The following is a 20739-nucleotide window of genomic DNA, read 5'->3' as shown; positions in this document are numbered from 1 at the left end:
GCTGGGGCTAATGAGAAGTTTGTTGCCCAGATCTCATGGCATCTCCATTTGTGTGAATACTAATTAGCATCTGTTGTTGGTGTATTGTATCACTGAATCTGACTGCGTCAATGTACAGGAAAGGACTGTTGCTCCTACTTGAGTCTGAGGTTGCAGGAGATGATGGGTCTTGCTAGCATCTTAAGTCTCACTGTGTGGGGTGTCGTAGTGGTCTAGTGTCATTTTTAGATTCCAATGGCCACATCTACGCAGCTTTTTTGAGCTTGCAAATGGCTCGATTCATAGAATTGGGCCATTTGCGACCACAAAAAGCCTTTTTCTATGTACAAAAATCCTATTTTGCAAACCGCTAACCTATTACCGAATCGCAAAATTGGTTTGCGATTCTGTATTAGGAAGGTGTGTTTAGGGAGTCACTTCCTAATAGCAACTAGCAGTGGTATGTAAGAATGTTTTGCGATTGAAATGCGGTCACAAAACATTCTCATTTTACCACCAACTTAAAGTTGATGGTAACCCATTCGCAAATAGGAAGAGGCACCCAGGGGACCCCTTCTCCTTAGTGACTGTTTTCCTTTAAGGAAAACAAGCTGCATTTTGTTTTTAAAGTTGCTTTTTTTTAAAGCAAACACAGACATCGTGGTCTGCTGTCCCACTGCATGCCACCATCCCTGTTTTTTTAGCGATTCCAAATAGGTCGCAAATTGCGACCTACCTCATGAATATTAATATGGGAGGTTATATGCGACCCCATTCAAAATCACTAACTGTGCCAGAGAATACATACCTGTTTGCGATTTCCTAATAGCAAATCACAAATATTCGCTATTAGTAAATCGCAAATGCAATCTATGCACATATGGCTCCATATTCCTAATGTATATATCTCAGGCTGGTCTGCACCTCTCATGGTCCTAGTCATAGTGATAACATCCAGCTTAACTTTTGTCCATGTCAGTAAGGTTCACAACCAGCACTTCGTATTGGGTGGCACGTAGGATTTCCGTGACATTGCTTTTTGTCTTTTATACACTACAAGATATAGGTCACTAAGTCCATGTAGGTAATTATCCCCTCTGGATTAAGGTCTGAAGCCTTACAGGTATGATGACTGTGTATGTGTTCTTATTTGCTCTACAAGGAGTGTAACATGCACCGTTACTTCCACCCATGCATTGTTTTTCACTGGACAGTCCAACCATGTTAGATGTATTCCTAATGAATACAGCTTTTTTTGTTTACTACTGGCAACCCATCCCAATGTACTGATGCAATAACTGCTGATAATCTTGAATGCAGTGGTAACTATCAGATCACTCATATTCCTAGCTTTGGACGATTTTCATTTAACAAAAGGAGCTCAATATTTCAGGAAAGGTTGGAGACCTGTAAGCATTATCATTTTATTATTCGCTACGCAAACGCAAACTGATGATAGTAGATGTTATAGTGGTATTTTGGTTCAAAGAAAACTTTAGACTGAATACACATGCATTTTCGAGTCCCAAAAAGTATTTGGTTGTGGTGAGGTTTTTATGCGCCCCTCTTTAATGCAGATAATTATATGCCAATATTGGTCAACAGATTAAAACAAAATAAATGAGTATAGTTTGAAAAAGGGTTTGTGTGAAATTAGGGTGTTGGTTGACTGGGGTGTGAGCCCTAGTCAAGCAGCAACCACAATCCTTGTTCTGGTCAGAATGAGGCACAAAACGCCTTAAATTAACCTGTTCTCAACTCTCTGGTAGCTTGTCACAGAGTAGTCGACCCAATCTTCTCCTCCAGCAAACACATCTCCTTCAATCACACCACAGCTCTCCATTGGACGGACCACAGCTGCGTTCACTTCAACTACAAAAAGACCATGACCCATATCCCCCCACAACCTATTCCTCGAAGAAATTGGAACAAAATCAACACCAGCCCAGCTCTCCTCTTCACTTCACCTAAACCCTCCTGTCAAATCATCGGACCCAAACCAAGCAGCCACCAACCTCACACAATGGATCACCCTCAGCGCCGACCAACTAGCACCCTTGAAAAACCACCAAATCAAGCAAGGTACCAAAAAAGCCCCCTGGTTTAATGATGACCTTAAGAAATCCAAGAAGTTCTGCCGCACCCTCGAGAAAACCTGGAGAAAAAACCCAACCACTGGCAGCCTGGCCACCTTCAAGAACGACACCCGCAAACACCACCAACTGATCTGATCCTCCAAGAAATCAGCATTCATAGATCGACTCGACAACAACGCCCAAAACAGCATGGAACTATTCAACATCGTCAAAAAATTTACCAACCCCACCGCCGGCTCCAACGACATCACTCCCTCCCAAGACCTCTGCGACTCTTTATCCTCATTCTTCCACAACAAAATCGCCGACTTACATAATAGCTTTGAAAACCAGTCCGAAGACCAGTTCACTCCACCCACCTCCGAACCAAAACAGCACTCTAACTACCTTTGCGCCTGGAACCCAATCACTACTGAAGACACCATCCGCCTGATGAACTCCATCCACTCAGGATCGCCAACCGACCCATGCCCCCACCACATTTTCAACAAAGTAGACTCCATCATCGCACCCCATCTCCGAGATGTCATCAACTGTTCCTTCAACTCCGCCACCTTCCCGGAAATCTGGAAACATGCCGAACTCAGGGCCCTTCTGAAGAAACACACTGCAGACCCCTCTGAACTTAAGAACTACCGCCCCATCTCGTTCCTCCCATTCCCTGCCAAAGTCATTGAGAAAGCTGTCAACAATCAGCTCGCCGCCTTCCTTGAATCCAACAAATCCCTCAACCCCTCACAGTCCGGCTTCCGAGCCAAACACAGCACTGAAACCACCCTCATCGCAGCTACAGACGACATCCGAACGCTACTGGACAACGGTGAAACAGCTGCCCTCATCCTACTTGACCTCTCCGCCGCCTTTGACACAGTTTGTCATAGCACCCTCATACAACACCTCAGCAACGTCGGAATACAAGGAAAAGCTTTGGACTGGATCATCTCGTTCCTTGCTGGAAGAACCCAGAGAGTCCGCCTCCCCCCATTCAAATCAAAGGCCACAAAGTCATCTGCGGCGTACCACAAGGATCATCACTCAGTCCCACCCTCTTCAACGTTTGCATGAGTCCCCTCGCATCCATCGCGAGACAACACAACCTCAACATCATCTCCTACGCAGACGACACCCAACTGATCCTCTCCCTCACCAAAGACCCAAACACCGCCAAAACCAATCTACACGAAGGAATGAAAGAAGTAGCCGAATGGATGAAGAACAGCCGTTTAAAACTAAACTCGGACAAAACGGAAGTCCTCATCTTAGGATCATCCCCCTCTGCCTGGGACGACTCATGGTGGCCGCCGGCCCTGGGTACAGCACCCATACCTACAGATCACGCACGTAACCTGGGCTTCATCCTAGACTCCCCCCTCTCGATGACCAGACAAGTCAACGCCGTCTCATCATCATGCTTCAACATCCTACGCATGCTCAAAAAAATCTTCCGTTGGATCCCCACCGAAACAAGAAAGACAGTCACCCACGCACTGGTCACAAGCCGACTGGATTATGGAAATACCTTTTACGCCGGAACCACAGCCAAACTACAGAAAAAACTCCAACGCATCCAAAACGCCTCAGCCAGACTCATACTGGACATCCCCCGTCAAGCTCACATTTCCAACCACCTGAAAGACCTCCACTGGCTCCCCGTCAACAAGAGAATAACGTTCCGACTCCTCACCCACGCACACAAGGCCCTCTACGACCTTGGACCCGAATGCCTCAACACACGACTGTCCTTCTACACACCCACCCGCCAACTACGATTGTCCAATCAAGCCCTCGGCGCATTTCTGCGGATCCATAGAGCCACCACGGGGGGAAGATCCTTCTCCTACTTAGCGGCCAAAACCTGGAATTCTCTCCCCACCCACCTCCGCCTTACACAGAACCACCTCTCCTTCAGAAAACAGCTAAAAACCTGGCTGTTCGATAAGTAAAGCACCCACCCTCCCACAAGCGCCTTGAGACCCTCTGGGTGAGTAGTGCGCTATACAAATTCCTGAACTTGAACTTGAACTAGCCAGGCTCAACTTAAAGGCAATGTGTAAAGTAGTTATGCAACACTTCAAACAGTAATAAAGTGAAAACACCACACAAAAAGGATCCCACACCAAGTTAGAAAAATAGACCTTTCTTTAGTGTTAGAAATGGGGGTCTCTAGTTGGCAGTGGCTTGCACCCTGTCCAAGAAGGGACCCTTATTCTTATCAGGGTAAGGGGACAACATACACAAGCAAAAGTATCACTTTTAAAAGGTTCAAAATAGTTCAGTTCATCGAAAACTATGGAAGTGTCACTTTTTAGTGCAAAGTACTTGGGATGTGTCAAAAGCGGAAGATGAAAACAGTAGCAGAGGAGATGAGGCGCTGAAAACAAAGCGATGCTTCAATTCCTTACTCTCAGGGGAGGTGATGCATCGATTTCTTACAGTCAGAGGAGGTGATGCGTCAATTTCTTGCTGCAGTACAGAGGAGGTGATGTGTTGATTCCTTGAAGTCAAGGGAGGTGATGAGTCAATTCTCTTCTGCGAAGGGAGGTGATGCATCGAGTTTTGCACACGCGGCCTTGGGTCTTTACTGCGGGGCAACGTCAATGAAGGCTTAGCGTACAGGTGCGATGCAATAAAAATCCAGGTGCGCTGGTCGGATGTGGCGATGGCAAAACAGGTGCTGCGATGAATTCCCAGCCACCATGCAGGAGATGCATCAAAGCTTCAGTCACACAGCAGGGCCTGCCTCAGAGCAGGTGCCTCAGACGTTTGAGACACAATGCTCGGAACTCAAGCTGCGGCGATCTTCAGGCTGCACGACAGGTGATGCGTTCATTCTTCTGCTGCACTGCGGCAATGAGTTGGTTTTTCAACCGCACTGCAAGTTTGCAACAGGAAAAACAGGCACTGAAGACTGTTGAGCAGATTTTCTTCATTTTCTTGCAGCAGAAGCCCTCTCCAAGGGCCCAGGATTGTAATTGGCACCAATTGGCCAGTCAGAACTCCCAGCAGAGGAGTGTAGGGGCCTGCAGATGATGTATTAGGTGGACCTAAGATTTCTTAACAGGAGGCAAGAAACACAAGTGTAGTATTCAAATGTGAATCATCGCAACTCTTCATGCTTTGTTTATTTCTGTTGCTCCGGTGATAGAAAATGGCTGCTGATGATGTCAGACGTAAGCGTACAACGTCGTGGTGTGTGTGACGATGTAAAGCACTGTTGTCATGGAATGAAGTTTTGAAGGCAATCAGATTGAAGTTGAGGGTTACTTTGGAGTAAAAATCTGTTTTAAGCATAGGAGTACTGAAATTAAGCTGTACATTGCAAAAAAGGAGTTAATGTCCTAGGATGGTGTGATCAGTATAAACTTGGAATTATATTGAATCCAAGGGCCAAAGAGCCAGTCACTTTATGTGATGATACACTATTTAATCAGATTGCTACCATTGGCAACAATAACAACTGTAATGATAGAGAGAAAGTTTTGGTGAACAGTTACAAGAATGTGTTTTGTGACAAGTTAGGGAAATTAAAGAATTTCTCTCCTAAAATTGTTCTGAAAGAAAATGCCACACCTGTCAGATGAGGGGATCATTGAAACCATTGAATCGGCTGAATGGGTTTCTCCTATTGTTTTGGTCCGCAAGCCGGACCAAAAATTGAGAGTATGTGTAGACCTTAGAGCTCTCAACTCTAATATTGTCATAGACTGTCACCCATTACCAAATATAAATGAAGTTGTGTCAATGTTTGAGGGAGCTCAAATATTTTCTACGTTAGATTTGCGATCTGCATATCACCAAATAGAACTTAAGGAAGAGTCGAAAAAACTTACAGCGTTCATTACGCCTTTTGGCCTATACCAATATACACGAATGCCATTTGGCCTGGCGTCGGCGGCGACAGTTTTCCAGAGAGTGATGTTCCAAATATATAGGGATTTGGATGAATATGTCAAATGCTTCCAAGATGACATCTTAATTTTCTCAAGGAATGAAACGGAGCATGTTTTTCATTTGAATGAAGTTTGCAAAAGGTTAGAGAGCCATGGCCTCACATTAAAAGCACATAAATATAAACTTTTTAAACGTACAGTCGAGTATTTGGGTCACACATTGTCTGGAGATGGAATTGTTCCAAAAAAACGAATGTAGATGCAATTGTTAAAGCACCATCACCTACTAATAATGATCAATTGTTATCATTCACAGGTATGTGTGAATATTACAGTAAGTTTGTGGAAAATTTTGCAACAAAAATGGAACCATTGCGGGTTTTATTAAGACAGAATGTAAAGTATGTGTGGTCAAATGAGCAACAGGAGGCTTTTGAATGCATAAAGAAGGATATAATTAATTCTCCTACATTGAAACCCTTTAGGATGAAAAAAGAGTGTATTATCACGGTGGATGCCAGTTTATATGGTTTAGGTGGCATTCTGTCTCAGAGAGAAGGAAAAGAGGAGTGGAACGTGGCTTTTGCTTCACGCACGTTGAACGAGTGTGAACGGAAATATGCGGCAATTGAAAGAGAGTTGCTTGCATGTGTGTGGGCGGTGGAACATTTTAGGTTATATGTATGGGGTTGCAGGTTTATCCTCAGAACAGATCATAAACCGCTTGTTAATATATTGTCTACAGGTGGTGGTTGGTATTCCACTGCCAGGATTGCGAGGTTATCTTCTAGATTACAAGAGTACAATTATAGCACGGAGTATGTTCCAGGGAAGAAGAATGTTACTGCAGATTTCCTATCACGTTTGCCCTGTGAGCAGGACAAGGTGGATATGGTTAAGGAAGGAGAATTCATTGTGACTATAGCTGATGTGATAGGAGATCAGTTTCAGGAAATTACAGAAGAGAGGTGGGACAGTTGTGTAAGGATGGATGATAGGTGGAGTTCCCTTAAAAAGTACATTATGGAAGGATGGCCTAGAAAAGAGTTAATTAAAGAGGAGCTTTTACCATTTGCGAAGGTAGCGGAAGAATTGGAATGGGAGAATGTTTTTTTGTTTAAGTCATGCAAATGTGTTTCACCACCAGGTGTACAAGAGGTCATACTTAAGCTAGCTCATAAAACACATCCGGGTATATCTTCTATGAAGAGGTTGATTAGGGCCTTCTTTTGGTGGCCTGGAATGGATGCATTTATAGATAGAGTAGTGAGGGAATGCGAAGAGAGTGTGTCGAGTGAGAGAATGTTAAGGACTTATGTTCCACCTTTAAAGGTTGTTAAGTGGCCAGACATGCTGTGGCAAAAGTTAGCTTTTGATATTTCAGGCCCATTTAAGAATCTACCAGAAAATTCACAATATGCCTTAGTCTTGATTGATTTCCACTCAAAATGGCTGGAAGTAAAATTTGTACCTAATGCCACCACAAATGCAGTGATTGTGTTTTTTAAAGAAATTTTTGCTCGAGAAGGTTGTCCTTCTGTGTTAATTACAGACAATGGAGTGCAATTGAAATCAATAGAGATGGAGAATTATTTAAAGGAACATGGCATTACACACAAGTATACATCGTTATATGAACCACATGAGAATGGCCAGGTGGAACGATTTAATAGGGTGTTGAAGTCATATATAACAGATGTGGTGAAAACCCGTGGTGAATGGATGAATGAGTTAAGAGAGAGATTGTGGGTTTATCGAATTACACCTCATACAACAACTGAACTTAGTCCTTTTAAACTACTCAAAGGAAGAGATCCTGCTTGAAAAAATATGTCCATGGTGGTTTAAGAACAAGTGTCAAGGTAAACTAGATATTAAAGAATGTGTACATGATACAGCTAAGAGAGTGGAAGTGAAGCAAAATAAGACCGTGAACGGGTACAATAGGAAATGGAAAGTTAGAACTCATAATTTTGTTGCGGGAGATTGGGTAAGAATTATGAGACCAGGTCTAATGATGAAGGGGTCATGTAAATTTGGTAAACCTATACAGATCAAAAAAGTGTTTACTAATTCTGTAATTACACAAGATGGGAAATTGAGGAATATAAGGAGAATTGCTAAGTTCCAGGATTCAAGTAAATTAAGATTGATGTTTATTATCCAGCACAGCATTCATAACCTCATTCCTTTAAGATCCAGATGCAACTGGCCTTTTTTCTCCCAACCACCTTCCAGAATACAGAATGTTATTAGAATATAAACATGGCTCATGGACAGCAGCTCAGGAGCATCATGATGTCACTTACCAAGATGTTAATGAACATAGAAAAAGTGTGATACAGAATGTAACAACAAGCCCTTGAAGAACATTGGCAAGCAGGGTGATGAAAACTAATTCCAGTCCTTTCACTCTTCAAGACAGAAGCAGCAAGCAGTAGGCCAACCCAACACAGCAACAGGCAGAGCGGCAGTTCCCCTCCTAGAGCTTCTCCAGCTCTACTTCTTAGCAAAATTTCCTCTTGATCAAGAAGTGTTCCAAAGTTATGGTATCACAGCCTTTTCCTGACTTGGCTTGAGACACGCTATAGGGGGATGGAGACAGCTCTGTGTGAGGACAGGCAAAGTCTGATTCAAGCATAATGTACAACTCCTCGCACCGCTCTTGCTGAGGAGGAACAATCAGCCTGGTTATGGCCCATAAGGATATGCAGGGCACACCATAGCTCCCTCTTGTGACTGTCTAGAGTGAATGCACAAACAGCCCAACTTTCAGTCTAAAGCAAAAGTGGATATCACAGAGAGTAAGAGGCACAGAATAGTAAAGCAAGGAAATGCCCACTTTTTAAAAGTTGCAAATTAAAAACCAACTTCACTAAAAGATGCATTTTTAAATTGTGAGTGAGTTCCGGCACTCCAAACTCCACATTTCTGTCTCTTCCCATTTGGAAGTTCCACTTGTAAGAGGTTACAAGGCAGCTTCAATAATAAACTATAGAATAAATAGATCTTGCAATAGTGAAAAAGGAAATTAGTAGCATTTCACTATCAGGACATGTAAAACATACCAGTACATGTCCTAACTTTTAAATACACTACACTCAGCCCATGGGGCTACCTTGGGTCTACCTCAGGGATGCCTTAACTGTACTGTCAGCGGTTTCCTGATTGCTGACGCTGCCACTTTTGAACGAAGAAAGTACTACCCCTGGCCGTCCGAGCAACAAAACTCTTTGCCGAGACTCCTAAATTTAAAAACGCAAGAACAATAAACTGAATCTACAGACATGCGCACATCGTTCTTCAGACTATAGAAGGACTATTTTTTCTCTCTAAAGTATTGACGCCCAGAATAGTCGATCATTACCTGCTTACGACACCGTTCCTCTGGCCTTACAAGATAGCCCTCAATAATCTGGCTACAAAGGGTCTTCAACTTTATGCTTTTTAAATAACTCTTGTCCTGAAGATGGTCTTGTGAATTTATAAGAAAGACCGAAACGTCGACAACACTGTCTCAATTCTGCTTTTGTTCCATTCAGTACTATTGACTTTCATGTTATTTTTGTCTGAAGTCAAAGTTATTATCTTTTAGCAGTTTAGACCTTTCAGATATACCATGTAAATGAACAACACTGCTTCAGTATATCTTATTTGCATTTTTTATGTACCCTTGATCATGTACAAGAGATAAACACTCTGTTTTGATAATAAAATACAAAGAAATACTTTTTGATTATAATTACCTGGTTTCTGCATCATTACTGTTACAGTTCATATAATGTTAGTGGGGTAACATTATCGATTTACAGTGATAACTGATTTTTCCAGTAACAATTCATGAATAGTGAGTACTCAATTAAATTGAGTTCCGCATCTATTGGTTTCTAATCATAGTAAACAAATCCCTTGCCGGCCTAATCTACTACTTATTCCTCTGCCCAAGCCCGCAAGGGTATATTGGGTTGCTCACCCTCACATACATTAACTGTACTAAAAGCAAAGGTTTGTGCCTGGCACATGGGTGCACTTGCCAGGTTGACCTGGAAGTTTAAAATTACACACACAGACACTGCAGTAGCATGTGTGAGACATTGTTTCAGGGCTGCACATGTGGGTGGCACCATCAGTGCTGCCGGCCCACTAGTAGCATTTGATTTACAGGCCCTGGGCACGCCTGGTTCACTTTAGTAGGGACTTATTAACAAATAAAATATGCCAATCATCGATAAACCAATCACCAATACAATTTACACAAAGACTATATGCCCTTTAGCAGTGGTTAGCAGTGGTAAAGTGTAACCGTGGGCAGAGAACTCCGCTCCGCCCATGGAGTGTGCGGAGTTTTGCCTACTCCACACTCTGCGAAGTAGGCAGTGTAGGCAAAACTCTGCACACTCCGCGGCAGAGCGAAAGTAGCCAGCCCCGCCACCACCCGCCCCATTAACAAGTATTTAAAAGTTTAAAAAAGCATTTTAAATTAATAAAAAAGCCTTACCTTACATGCGGTGTCCCCGGGCTGCCCTCTTCCTCGATCACAACTTCACTTGTGACAACTGTGCATGCGCGGGCACACACGCATGCACGGGCGCATGCGCAGTTGTCACAAGTTATGTTATGTTATGTTAATGAAATTTACAAGAAGCACGTGATTACCCTTGGGTGTCCTGGCGCTAGGTTCCGCCTAACCATAGATCGAAGCGGTAAGTGAGAAAACAACCAGGTGTTCAGACCCTTTCTAAAAAAGAGAAGATTATCAGCGTTTCTCAGATAAAAAGGCAGTTCGATCCAAGCCTTGGAAGTACAGGTGACAAAGCTCTTTCCTCCGCAAACTGGCTTTCTTAAAGGTGGGTATTTGAACATATTTGGCTCCCAGTGATCGCAAGGTTCTGGTGGAGGTATACCATTTGAACCCTTGCCTCAGATGGATGGGGCCGGTACCATTAAGGGCCTTAAAGGCTAAACAAAGAGCCTTAAAACGAACCCTTTGTTTCACCGGAAGCCAGTGTAGCTTAGTGAGTTCTCCTCGTACCAAAACAAATTTAGATGTACCGGACAGGAGTTTAGTGGCAGCATTTTGGACCATCTGAAGCCTATTAAGAAGTTGCTTTTGGGCCTTCAGAAAAATGCTGTTGCAGTAGTCTAGGCGTGACAGTACCAGGACTGTGACTACCGTTCTAAAATTGATGTCAGAGAGATAGGGTTTTAATTTCCTTAAAGTTCGTAAAATCAGGAAGCAGGGGGACAAAACTGAGCTAATGTGATCACAAAAAGTCAATCTGTTGTCAACCGTTACTCCTAGATTTTTTGCTTTAGTGGTGGGAACAACATGGTTTCCCATTTCAGGTGGCCACCAATCTGGAGTCCACACATAAGGGTTGTTACCAAAAACAATCACCTCAGTTTTGTTGGAATTCAGTTTAAGACAGTTTGCCGACATCCAACGATCAATGGCCCTCATGCAGTCATGAAAACTGGCCCCTGTTTCTTTTACCTGACTGTCTTTGAAGGACAGCACAATTTGAGTGTCGTCGGTATACGAGGTAAACTGAAAACCGAACGATCTTATCAGGACTGCCAGGGATATCACATAAATATAAAAGAGCGTTGGGCTCAGTGACGACCCCTGGGGTACCCCACAAGGCAGTCTGAAAGGATGTGACTTGTTGTTGTCCAAGTCGACTGTTTGAGATATTTCCGATGAAAAGGGGTAAAGGAGTTTCCAGGCAACTTTCCTTATCCCCACCTCCAACAACCAGTCTATCAAGACTTTATGATGGACCGTGTCGAAGGCTGCTGTTAAATCTAACATAACTAGTATCGCCTTTCCACCACAGTGCAGTGCCTCCTTTACCTCCTCACAGGATTTAATTAGGACATATTCCGTACTATGCCCAGCTCTAAACCCATACTGGGCAGGATCAAGTACATTGTTGCGATCGAGGAAGAGGACAGCCCTGGGATGGCGCATGTAAGGTAAGGCATTTTTATTAATTTAAATTGCTTTTTTAGACTTTTAAATACATGTTAATAGGGTGGGTGGGTGGCGGGTGGTACATAGTAGGGCTACGCAGAGTGTGCGGAGTTTGCAGAGTTTTTTTGCACTCCGTGGCACTCCCCTTAGCCCAACTACGCACACTACACCCAGGCTTAGCAAAGTGGCCGGAGTCCTCAAACCATCAGAAAAAAAGGAGGAAGAAGGCAAAATGTTTAGGGATAACTTTACAAAAAAGGCTAGGCCCTACATTTATTTAATAAAACAAGACCAAAACAGCAAAAATCAAATAAGTAGAGTCAGAAATATGAGATTTTTAAGATTTAAGTGAAAATAAAACCACAAGCACAAAGCACCAACTGTGGATATCTGGATGCGCTGGACCGGTCCAAAGTCAGAAGTTCAGGTTGGCTACAGGGACCCAGTTGGGACCACCGAGCAAAGTGCCTTAGTTCCTGGTTTGCAGAATGTTGCAAGGATCTTCCTTAAAGATGTGTTGCGCAGCTGAAGCGATGTGTCGGTTCCGAGATACGGCAAGGCTGCAATGCAAGAGCCTGCATCGTTGTTGAGGATCCCGTCAATGGGCTTGCAATGCGAAGTCAATCCTTGATGATGTGACACGCAGTCAGGGAGATGCGTTGGTTCAAAGGAGGTGCCGGACTGGGGCATGTGGGGGCCTGTGCTGAGGATGCATTGCACAGTCAGGGCAATAGGGGTGTTCAGAAGAGCTGTTCTGTGATGCAGGACTTTGCAACTGATCCAATCCACACAGCACCTGCAATACATCGGTTCTGCTTGGGTTTGCGCCACGCAGCAGAGGCGATGTGCCGGTTCTGCTGGATCCACAGAGACTGGCACAGCACTTTAAGCCCACCACCAAGAGTACAGGGCTGGGGGGCATGACTTTGCAGAATAGAATCACACACGGGAAAGTCAAGGAGAAGTTACAAGGTTGTCGGAACCTTGCTATGTTCACAAGGCTTCAAATCAGGAGGCCAGCAGAATAGCCCTTGGAATCATTCTGGGTTCAAGAAATGCAGATCTAGTCCTACTCACCCAGGCAAGAGGGCAGAAGAGCAGCACAGCAGGGTAGTAGTTCCTTCAGAGCAGCTGTCCAGCACAGTGGCAGTCCTTGTAGCAGCACAGCAGTCCTTCTTCCTGGCAGAGTAGCCACAGGTCCAAAAGTGTACTTATGACTGAAGTGGTGGTGTCTGAGGTCCTATATTTATACCCAGCTTTGTTTTTGAAGTGGTGAGATGCTTCTAGAGGCATGCTTTTGAAGTCCATATGTGCCCTGCTACTCTGGCCCTGGCTCCAGACTAACTACAAAGGTATGCAGCCCTTTCTGTGTAGACAGGACACAGCCTATTCAAGTGTAAGTGGGCCCAGCTCCTCCCTCCCGTCCTGCCAGTGATAGCCCATCCAGTCACACCTATGCCCTCTATTGTGTGTGGCTCTTTAGGAGGAATACACAAAGTACAACTGTCACTGTCATGTGATTCAAATTATTACAAAGGAATATGTAAGTGTTTGACCCAGATGTCATGACAAGAAGTAAATGGCATGCCCTAAATTAGTGACCTTTGAGTACTGTCACCAGCCTTAAACACATCCAGACAACAACAAACTAGCACACTAAGACAAGAGTTCTAATTTCATCATTCCCACTTGTATTGCCATTCAGTTTTCAAATAGTGACTGCTAAAAGGGAGGAACGGAGGTTGGTGTTTCAATTGCCATATGCTTCACATGCTCAATGCTCTGTAGCTCAAATTATAGTGTAAGTGCTTACGCACAAAGGAGAAAGAAGTCTGCGAGTAAGGTGATGTTATTTAGTGATTAAATTTACAGCGTTCAAAACCAAGAGACTCAAGCTTAAGTCTTGGCTTCCCTCTTGAGATAATTGTAGGATCTTGAGCACTTCCACTTTATATGACTGTTCCTTAGACCTCATCATCTTGCAGAAATTGTGCGTTTTTACAAAAGGCCAGTACAGCCTTCCCCATTATACAAGATACTCATGCCAACGAGACATGCAGGACAAGGGAGAGATGCTTTGGCAAGTTTTTTATAGGTTTTTTTTAGACAGCATGTATTTTAATGGGATTTTAATTACTGTCTGAGGTTGGTGTAAGGATTTTCTATGTAAATTTCTCCTGTAAGAGTTGCCTTGCATGTGAAAAGTTGCTGGTCAGTTAAGGACAGCATAATGCACTTGTGACTGCAAAGTCACAGAAAATGCTTATTGTGCATTGACAGCAAATCGCAACAGGTAACAACAAACATTGTGGAGTAGTACCCGCTGTAAAAAAAAACCACAGGTGCTGGAGGTACCTAGTTATAGCGACTTCTCGTCTAGATTGCAATGAGTCCACTTATGATGGCCCTGATTCATCAGGACACTGTACAGAGGGCTTAATATCAGCACATATCACTTGAGTACTCTTACGTATGGGATAGGGACAGAGGGGAATACAGCTACTCTTTACATTGTGCTTTACTTTTTACATTATTTTTGGTTTAGCCTAAAGAAGTGGGCGCTCTGAGGGAATCGTATAGCTGGGGCTGAGGAGAAGTTTGTTGCCCAGATCTCATGGCATCTCCATTTGTGTGAATACTAATTAGCCTCTGTTGTTGGTGTATTGTACCACTGAATCTGACTGCGTCAATGTACAGGAAAGGACTGTTGCTCCTACTTGAGTCTGAGGTTGCAGGAGATGATTGGTCCTGCTAGCATCTTAAGTCTCACTGTGTGGGGTGTCGTAGTGGTCTAGTGTCATTTTTAGATTCCAATGGCCACATCTACGCAGCTTTTTTGAGCTTGCAAATGGCTCGATTCATAGAATTGGGCCATTTGCGACCACAAAATGCCTTTTTCAATGTACAAAAATCCTATTTTGCAAACCGCTAACCTATTACCGAATTGCAAAATTGGTTTGCGATTCTGTATTAGGAAGGTGTGTTTAGGGAGTCACTTCCTAATAGCAACTAGCAGTGGTATGTAAGAATGTTTTGCGATTGAAATGCGGTCACAAAACATTCTCATTTTACCACCAACTTAAAGTTGATGGTAACCCATTCGCAAATAGGAAGAGGCACCCAGGGGACCCCTTCTCCTTAGTGACTGTTTTCCTTTAAGGAAAACAAGCTGCATTTTGTTTTTAACCTCTTCCGTGCGGCCGCGATTTTCCCCGTGTGCGGCCGGCGGCCGAACACGGGCGGGCCATGACGAACCCCAGCCGTCATCAGCACACGAGCACCGTACTGCATGATGGCTGGGGTTCGTCACCAGCATGGAAGGGGTTAAAGTTGCTTTTTTTAAAGAAAACACAGACATTGTGGTCTGCTGTCCCAGTGCATGCCACCATCCCTGTTTTTTTAGCGATTCCAAATAGGTCGCTAATTGCGCCCTACCTCATGAATATTAATATGGTAGGTTATTTGCGACCCTATTCAAAATCACTAAATGTGCCAGAGACTACATACCTGTTTGCGACTTCCTAATAGCAAATCACAAATATTCGCTATTAGTAAATCGCAAATGCAATCTATGTACATTTAGCTCCATATTCCTAATATATCTATCCGAGGCTGGTCTGCACCTCTCCTGGTCCTAGTCATAGTGATAACATCCAACTTCACTTTTGTCCATGTCAGTAAGGTTCACAACCAGCACTTCGTATTGGGTGGCACGCAGGATTTCCGTGACATTGCTATTTGTCTGTTAAACACTACAAGATATAGGTCACTAAGTCCATGTAGGTAATTATCCCCTCTAGATTTAGGTCTGAGGCCTCACAGGTATGATTACGGTGTATGTGTTCTTATTTGCTCTACAAGAAGTGAAACATGAACCGTTACTTCCACCCATGCATTGTTTTTCACTGGACAGTCCAACCATGTTAGATGTATTCCAAATGAATACAGCTTTTTTAGTTTACTACTGGCAACCCATCCCAATGTACTGATGCAATCACTGCTGATAATCTTGGATGCGGTGGTAACTATCAGATCACTCATATTCCTAGCTCTGGACAATTTTCATTGAACAAAAGGAGCTCATTATTACAGGAAAGGTTGGAGACCTGTAAGCATTATCATTTTATTATTCGCTATGCAAACGCAGACTGATGATAGTAGATGTTATAGTGGTATTTTGGTTCAAAGAAATCTTTAGACTGGATACACATGCATGCATTTTCGAGTCCAAAAAAGTATTTGGTTGTGGTGAGGTTTTTATGTACCCCTCTTTAATGCAGGTAATTATATGCCAATATTAGGTAAACAGAATAAAACAAAATACATGAGTATAGTTTGACAAAGGATTTGTGAGAAATTAGGGTGCTGGTTGACTGGGGTGTGAGCCCTGGTCAAGCAGCAACCACAATCCTTGTTCTTGTTAGAATGAGGCACAAAACGCCTTAAATTAACCTGTTCTCAACTCTCTGGTAGCTTGTCACAGAGTTGCCAGGCTCAACCTAAAGGCAATGTGTAAAGTAGTTAGGCAACACTCCAAACAGTAATAAAGTGAAAACACCACACAAAATGGATCCCACACCAAGTTAGAAAAATAGACCTTTCTTTAGTGTTAGAAATGGGGGTCTCTAGTTGGAAGTGGCTTGCACCCTGTCCAAGTCAGTCAGTCAGTCAGAATACTTTATTTCGATAAATCAATATCATAAAAAGGCAATGGTACTGTACAAAATATATATTATTCACACAGATAGAGTAAAGATGGGACCCTTATTCTTATCAGGGTAAGGGGACAACATACACAAACAAAAGTATCACTTTTAAAAGGTTCAAAATAGTTCAGTTCATCGAAAACTATGGAAGTGTCACTTTTTAGTGCAAAGTACTTGGGATGTGTCAAAAGCGAAAGATGAAAACAGAAGCAGAGGAGATGAGGCGCTGAAAACAAAGCGGTGCTTCGATTCCTTACTCTCAGGGGAGGTGATGCATCGATTTCTTTCAGCCAGAGAAGGTGATGCATCAATTTCTTACAGCCAGAGGAGGTGATGCGCCAATTTCTTGCTGCAGTACAGAGGAGGTGATGTGTTGATTCCTTGATGTCAAGGGAGGTGATGAGTTGATTCTCTTCTGCGAAGGGAGTTGATGCATCGAGTTTTGCACACGCGGCCTTGGGTCCTTACTGTGGGTCAGTGTCAATGAAGACTTAGCGTACAGGTGCTATGCAATGAAAATCCAGTTGCGCTGGGCGGATGTGGCGGTGGCAAAACAGGTGCTGCGATGAATTCCCAGCCATGATGCAGGAGATGCATCAAAGCTTCAGTCACACAGCAGGGCCTGCCTCAGAGCAGGTGCCTCAGATATTGGAGACACAATGTTCAGGACTCAAGCTGCGGCGATCTTCAGGCTGCACGACAGGTGATGCGTCAATTCTTCTGCTGCACCGTGGCAATGAGTTGGTTTTTCAATCGCACTGCAAGTTTGCAACAGGAAAAACAGGCACTGAAGACTGTTGAGCAGATTTTCTTCATTTTCTTGCATCAGAAGCCATCTCCAAGAGCTCAGGATTGGAATTGGCACCACTTGGCCAGTCAGAACTCCCAGCAGAGGAGTGTAAGGGCCTGCAGATGATGTATTAGGTGGACCTAAGATTTCTTAACAGAAGGCAAGAAACACAAGCCCTTAGAGAACGTTGGCAAGCAGGGTGATGAAAACAAATTCCAGTCATTTCACTCTTCAAGACAGAAGCAGCAAGCAGTAGGCCAACCCAACACAGCAACAAGCAGAGCGGCAGTTCCCCTCCTAGAGCTTCTCCAGCTCTACTTCTTGGCAAAATCTCCTCTTGATCCAGAAGTGTTCCAAAGTTATGGTATCACAGCCTTTTCCTGACTTGGCTTTAGACACTCTATAGGGGGATGGAGACAGCTCTGTGTGAGGACAGGCAAAGTCTGATTCAATCATCATTTACAACTCCTCGCAAAGCTCTTGCTCAGGAGGAACATCAGCCTGGTGATGGCCCATCAGGATATGCAGGGCACACCTCAGCTCCCTCTTGTGACTGTCTAGAGTGAATGCACAAACAGCCCAACTTTCAGTTTAAACCAGAAGTGGATTTCACAGAGAGTAAGAGGCACAGAATGGTAAAGCAAGAAAATGCCCACTTTTTAAAAGTGGCAAATTAAAAACCAACTTCATTAAAAGATGCACTTTTAAATTGTGTGTGAGTTCCGGCACTCCAAACTCCAAATTTCTGTCTCTTCCCATTTGGAAGTTACACTTGTAAGAGATTACAAGGCAGCTTCAACGATAAACTATAGAATAAATAGATCATTCAATAATGAAAAAGGAAATTAGTAGCATTTCACTATCAGGACATGTAAAACATACCAGTATATGTCCTAACGTTTAAATACACTACATTCCGCCCATGGGGCTACCGTGGGTCTACCTCAGGGGTGCCTTAACTGTAGTAAAAGCAAAGGTTTGTGCCTGGCACGTGGGCGCACTTGCCAGGTCGACGTGGAAGTTTAAAATTACACACACAGACACTGGAGTGGCATGTCTGAGACATTGTTTCAGGGCTACACATGTGGGTGGCACCATCAGTGCTGCCTGCCCACTAGTAGCATTTGATTTACAGGCTCTGGGTACACCTGGTGCTCTTTAGTAGGGACTTATTAGCAAATCAAATATGCCAATCATCGATAAACCAAACACCAATACAATTTACACAAAGAATATATGCCCTTTAGCAGAAGTTATCAGTGGTAAAGTGTAACCGTGGGCAGAGAAATCCACTCCTCTCATGGAGTGTGCGGAAATTTGCCTACTCCACACTCTGCGAAGTAGGCGGAGTAGGCAAAACTCTGCACACTCCGCGGCAGAGCGAAGGTAGCCAGCCCCGCCACCCACCCACCCTATTAACAAGAATTTAAAAGTTAAAAAAATCATTTTAAATTAATAAAAAAGCCTTACCTTACATGCGCCGTCCCCGGGCTGCCCTCTTCCTCGATCCCAAGTTCACTTGTGACAACAGCGCATGCGCGGGCACCCACGCATGCGCGGGCGCCCGCGCATGCGCAGTTGTCACAAGTTATGTTATGTTTTGTTAATGAAATTTACAAGAAGCGCATGATTACCCTTGGGTGACCTGGCGCTAGGTTCCGCCTAACCGTAGATCAAAGCGGTTCGTGAGAAAACAACCAGGTGTTCAGACCCTTTCTAAAAAAGAGAAGATTATCAGCGTTTCTCAGATAAAACTGCAGTTCGTTCCAAGCCTTGGAAGTACAGGTGACAAGGCTCTTTCTTCCCCAACTGGCTTTCTTAAAGGTGGGTATTTGAACATATTTGGCTCCCAGTGATCGCACGGTTCTAGTGGAGGTACACCATTTGAACCCTTGCCTCAGATGGATGGGGGCGGTACCATTAAGGGCCTTAAAGGCTAAACAAAGAGCCTTAAAACGAACCCTTTGTTTCACTGGAAGCCAGTGTAGCTTAGTGAGTTCTCCTCGGACCAAAACAAATTTAGATGTACCGGACAGGAGTCTGGTGGCAGCATTTTGGACCATCTGAAGCCTATTAAGAAGTTGCTTTTGGGTATTCATAAAAATGCTGTTGCAGTAGTCCAGGCGTGACAGTACAAGGACTGTGACTACCATCCTAAAATTGATGTCCGAGAGATAGTGTTTTAATTTCCTTAAAGTTCGTAACATCAGGAAGCAGGAGGACACAACTGAGCTAATGTGATCACAAAAAGTCAATCTGTTGTCAACCGTTACTCCTAGATTTTTCCCTTTAGTGGTGGGAACAGCATGGTTTCCCATTTCAGTTGGCCACTAATCTGGAGTCCACACATAAGGGTTGTTACCAAAAACAATCACCTCAGTTTTGTTGGAATTCAGTTTAAGACAGTTTGCCGACATCCAACGTTCAATGGCCCTCATGCAGTCATGAAAATGGGCCCCTGTTTCTTTTACCTGACTGTCTTTGAAGGACAGCACAATTTGAGTGTCGTCGGCATACGAGGTAAACTGAAACCGAACGATCTTATCAGGACTGCCAGGGATATCACATCACTATTAAAGAGCGTAGGGCTCAGTGACGACCCCTGGGGTACCCCACAAGGGAGTCTGAAAGGCTGGGACTTGTTGTTGTCCAAGTCGACTGTTTGAGATATTTCAGATAAAAAGGAGTAAAGGAGTTTCCAGGCAACTTTCCTAACCCCCACCTCCAACAACCAGTCCATCAAGACTTTATGATGGACCGTGTTGAAGGCTGCTGTTAAATCTAACATAACTAGTATCACCTTCCCACCACAGTCCAGTGCCTCCTTTACCTCCTCACAGGATTTAATTAGGGCAGATTCCATACTATGCTCAGCTCTAAACCCATATAGGGTAGGATCAAGTACATTGTTGCTATCGAGGAAGAGGGCAGCCCTGGGACGCCGCATGTAAGGTAAGGCTTTTTTATTAATTTAAATAGCTTTTTTAAACTTTTAAATACATGTTAATATGGCGGGTCGGTGGCGGGTGGCACATAGTGGGGCTACGCAGAGTGTGCGGAGTTTGCAGAGTTTTTTTGCACTCCGTGGCACTCCCCGTAGCCCCACTACGCACACTACACCCAGGCTTAGTAAAGTGCCCGAAGTCCTCCAAACATCAGAAACAGATCAGAAAAAAAGGAGGAAGAAGGCAAAATGTTTAGGGATAACTTTGCAAAAAGGGCTAGGCCCTACATTTAGTTAATAAAACAAGACCAAAACAACAAAAATCTAATAAGTAGAGTCAGAAATATGAGATTTTAAAGA

This window comes from Lissotriton vulgaris, chromosome 3_1 (genome assembly GCF_964263255.1).
Source record: "Lissotriton vulgaris chromosome 3_1, aLisVul1.2, whole genome shotgun sequence".
NCBI classification, from domain to species: Eukaryota; Metazoa; Chordata; class Amphibia; order Caudata; family Salamandridae; genus Lissotriton; species Lissotriton vulgaris.
This window is presented reverse-complemented; position numbering follows the sequence as displayed.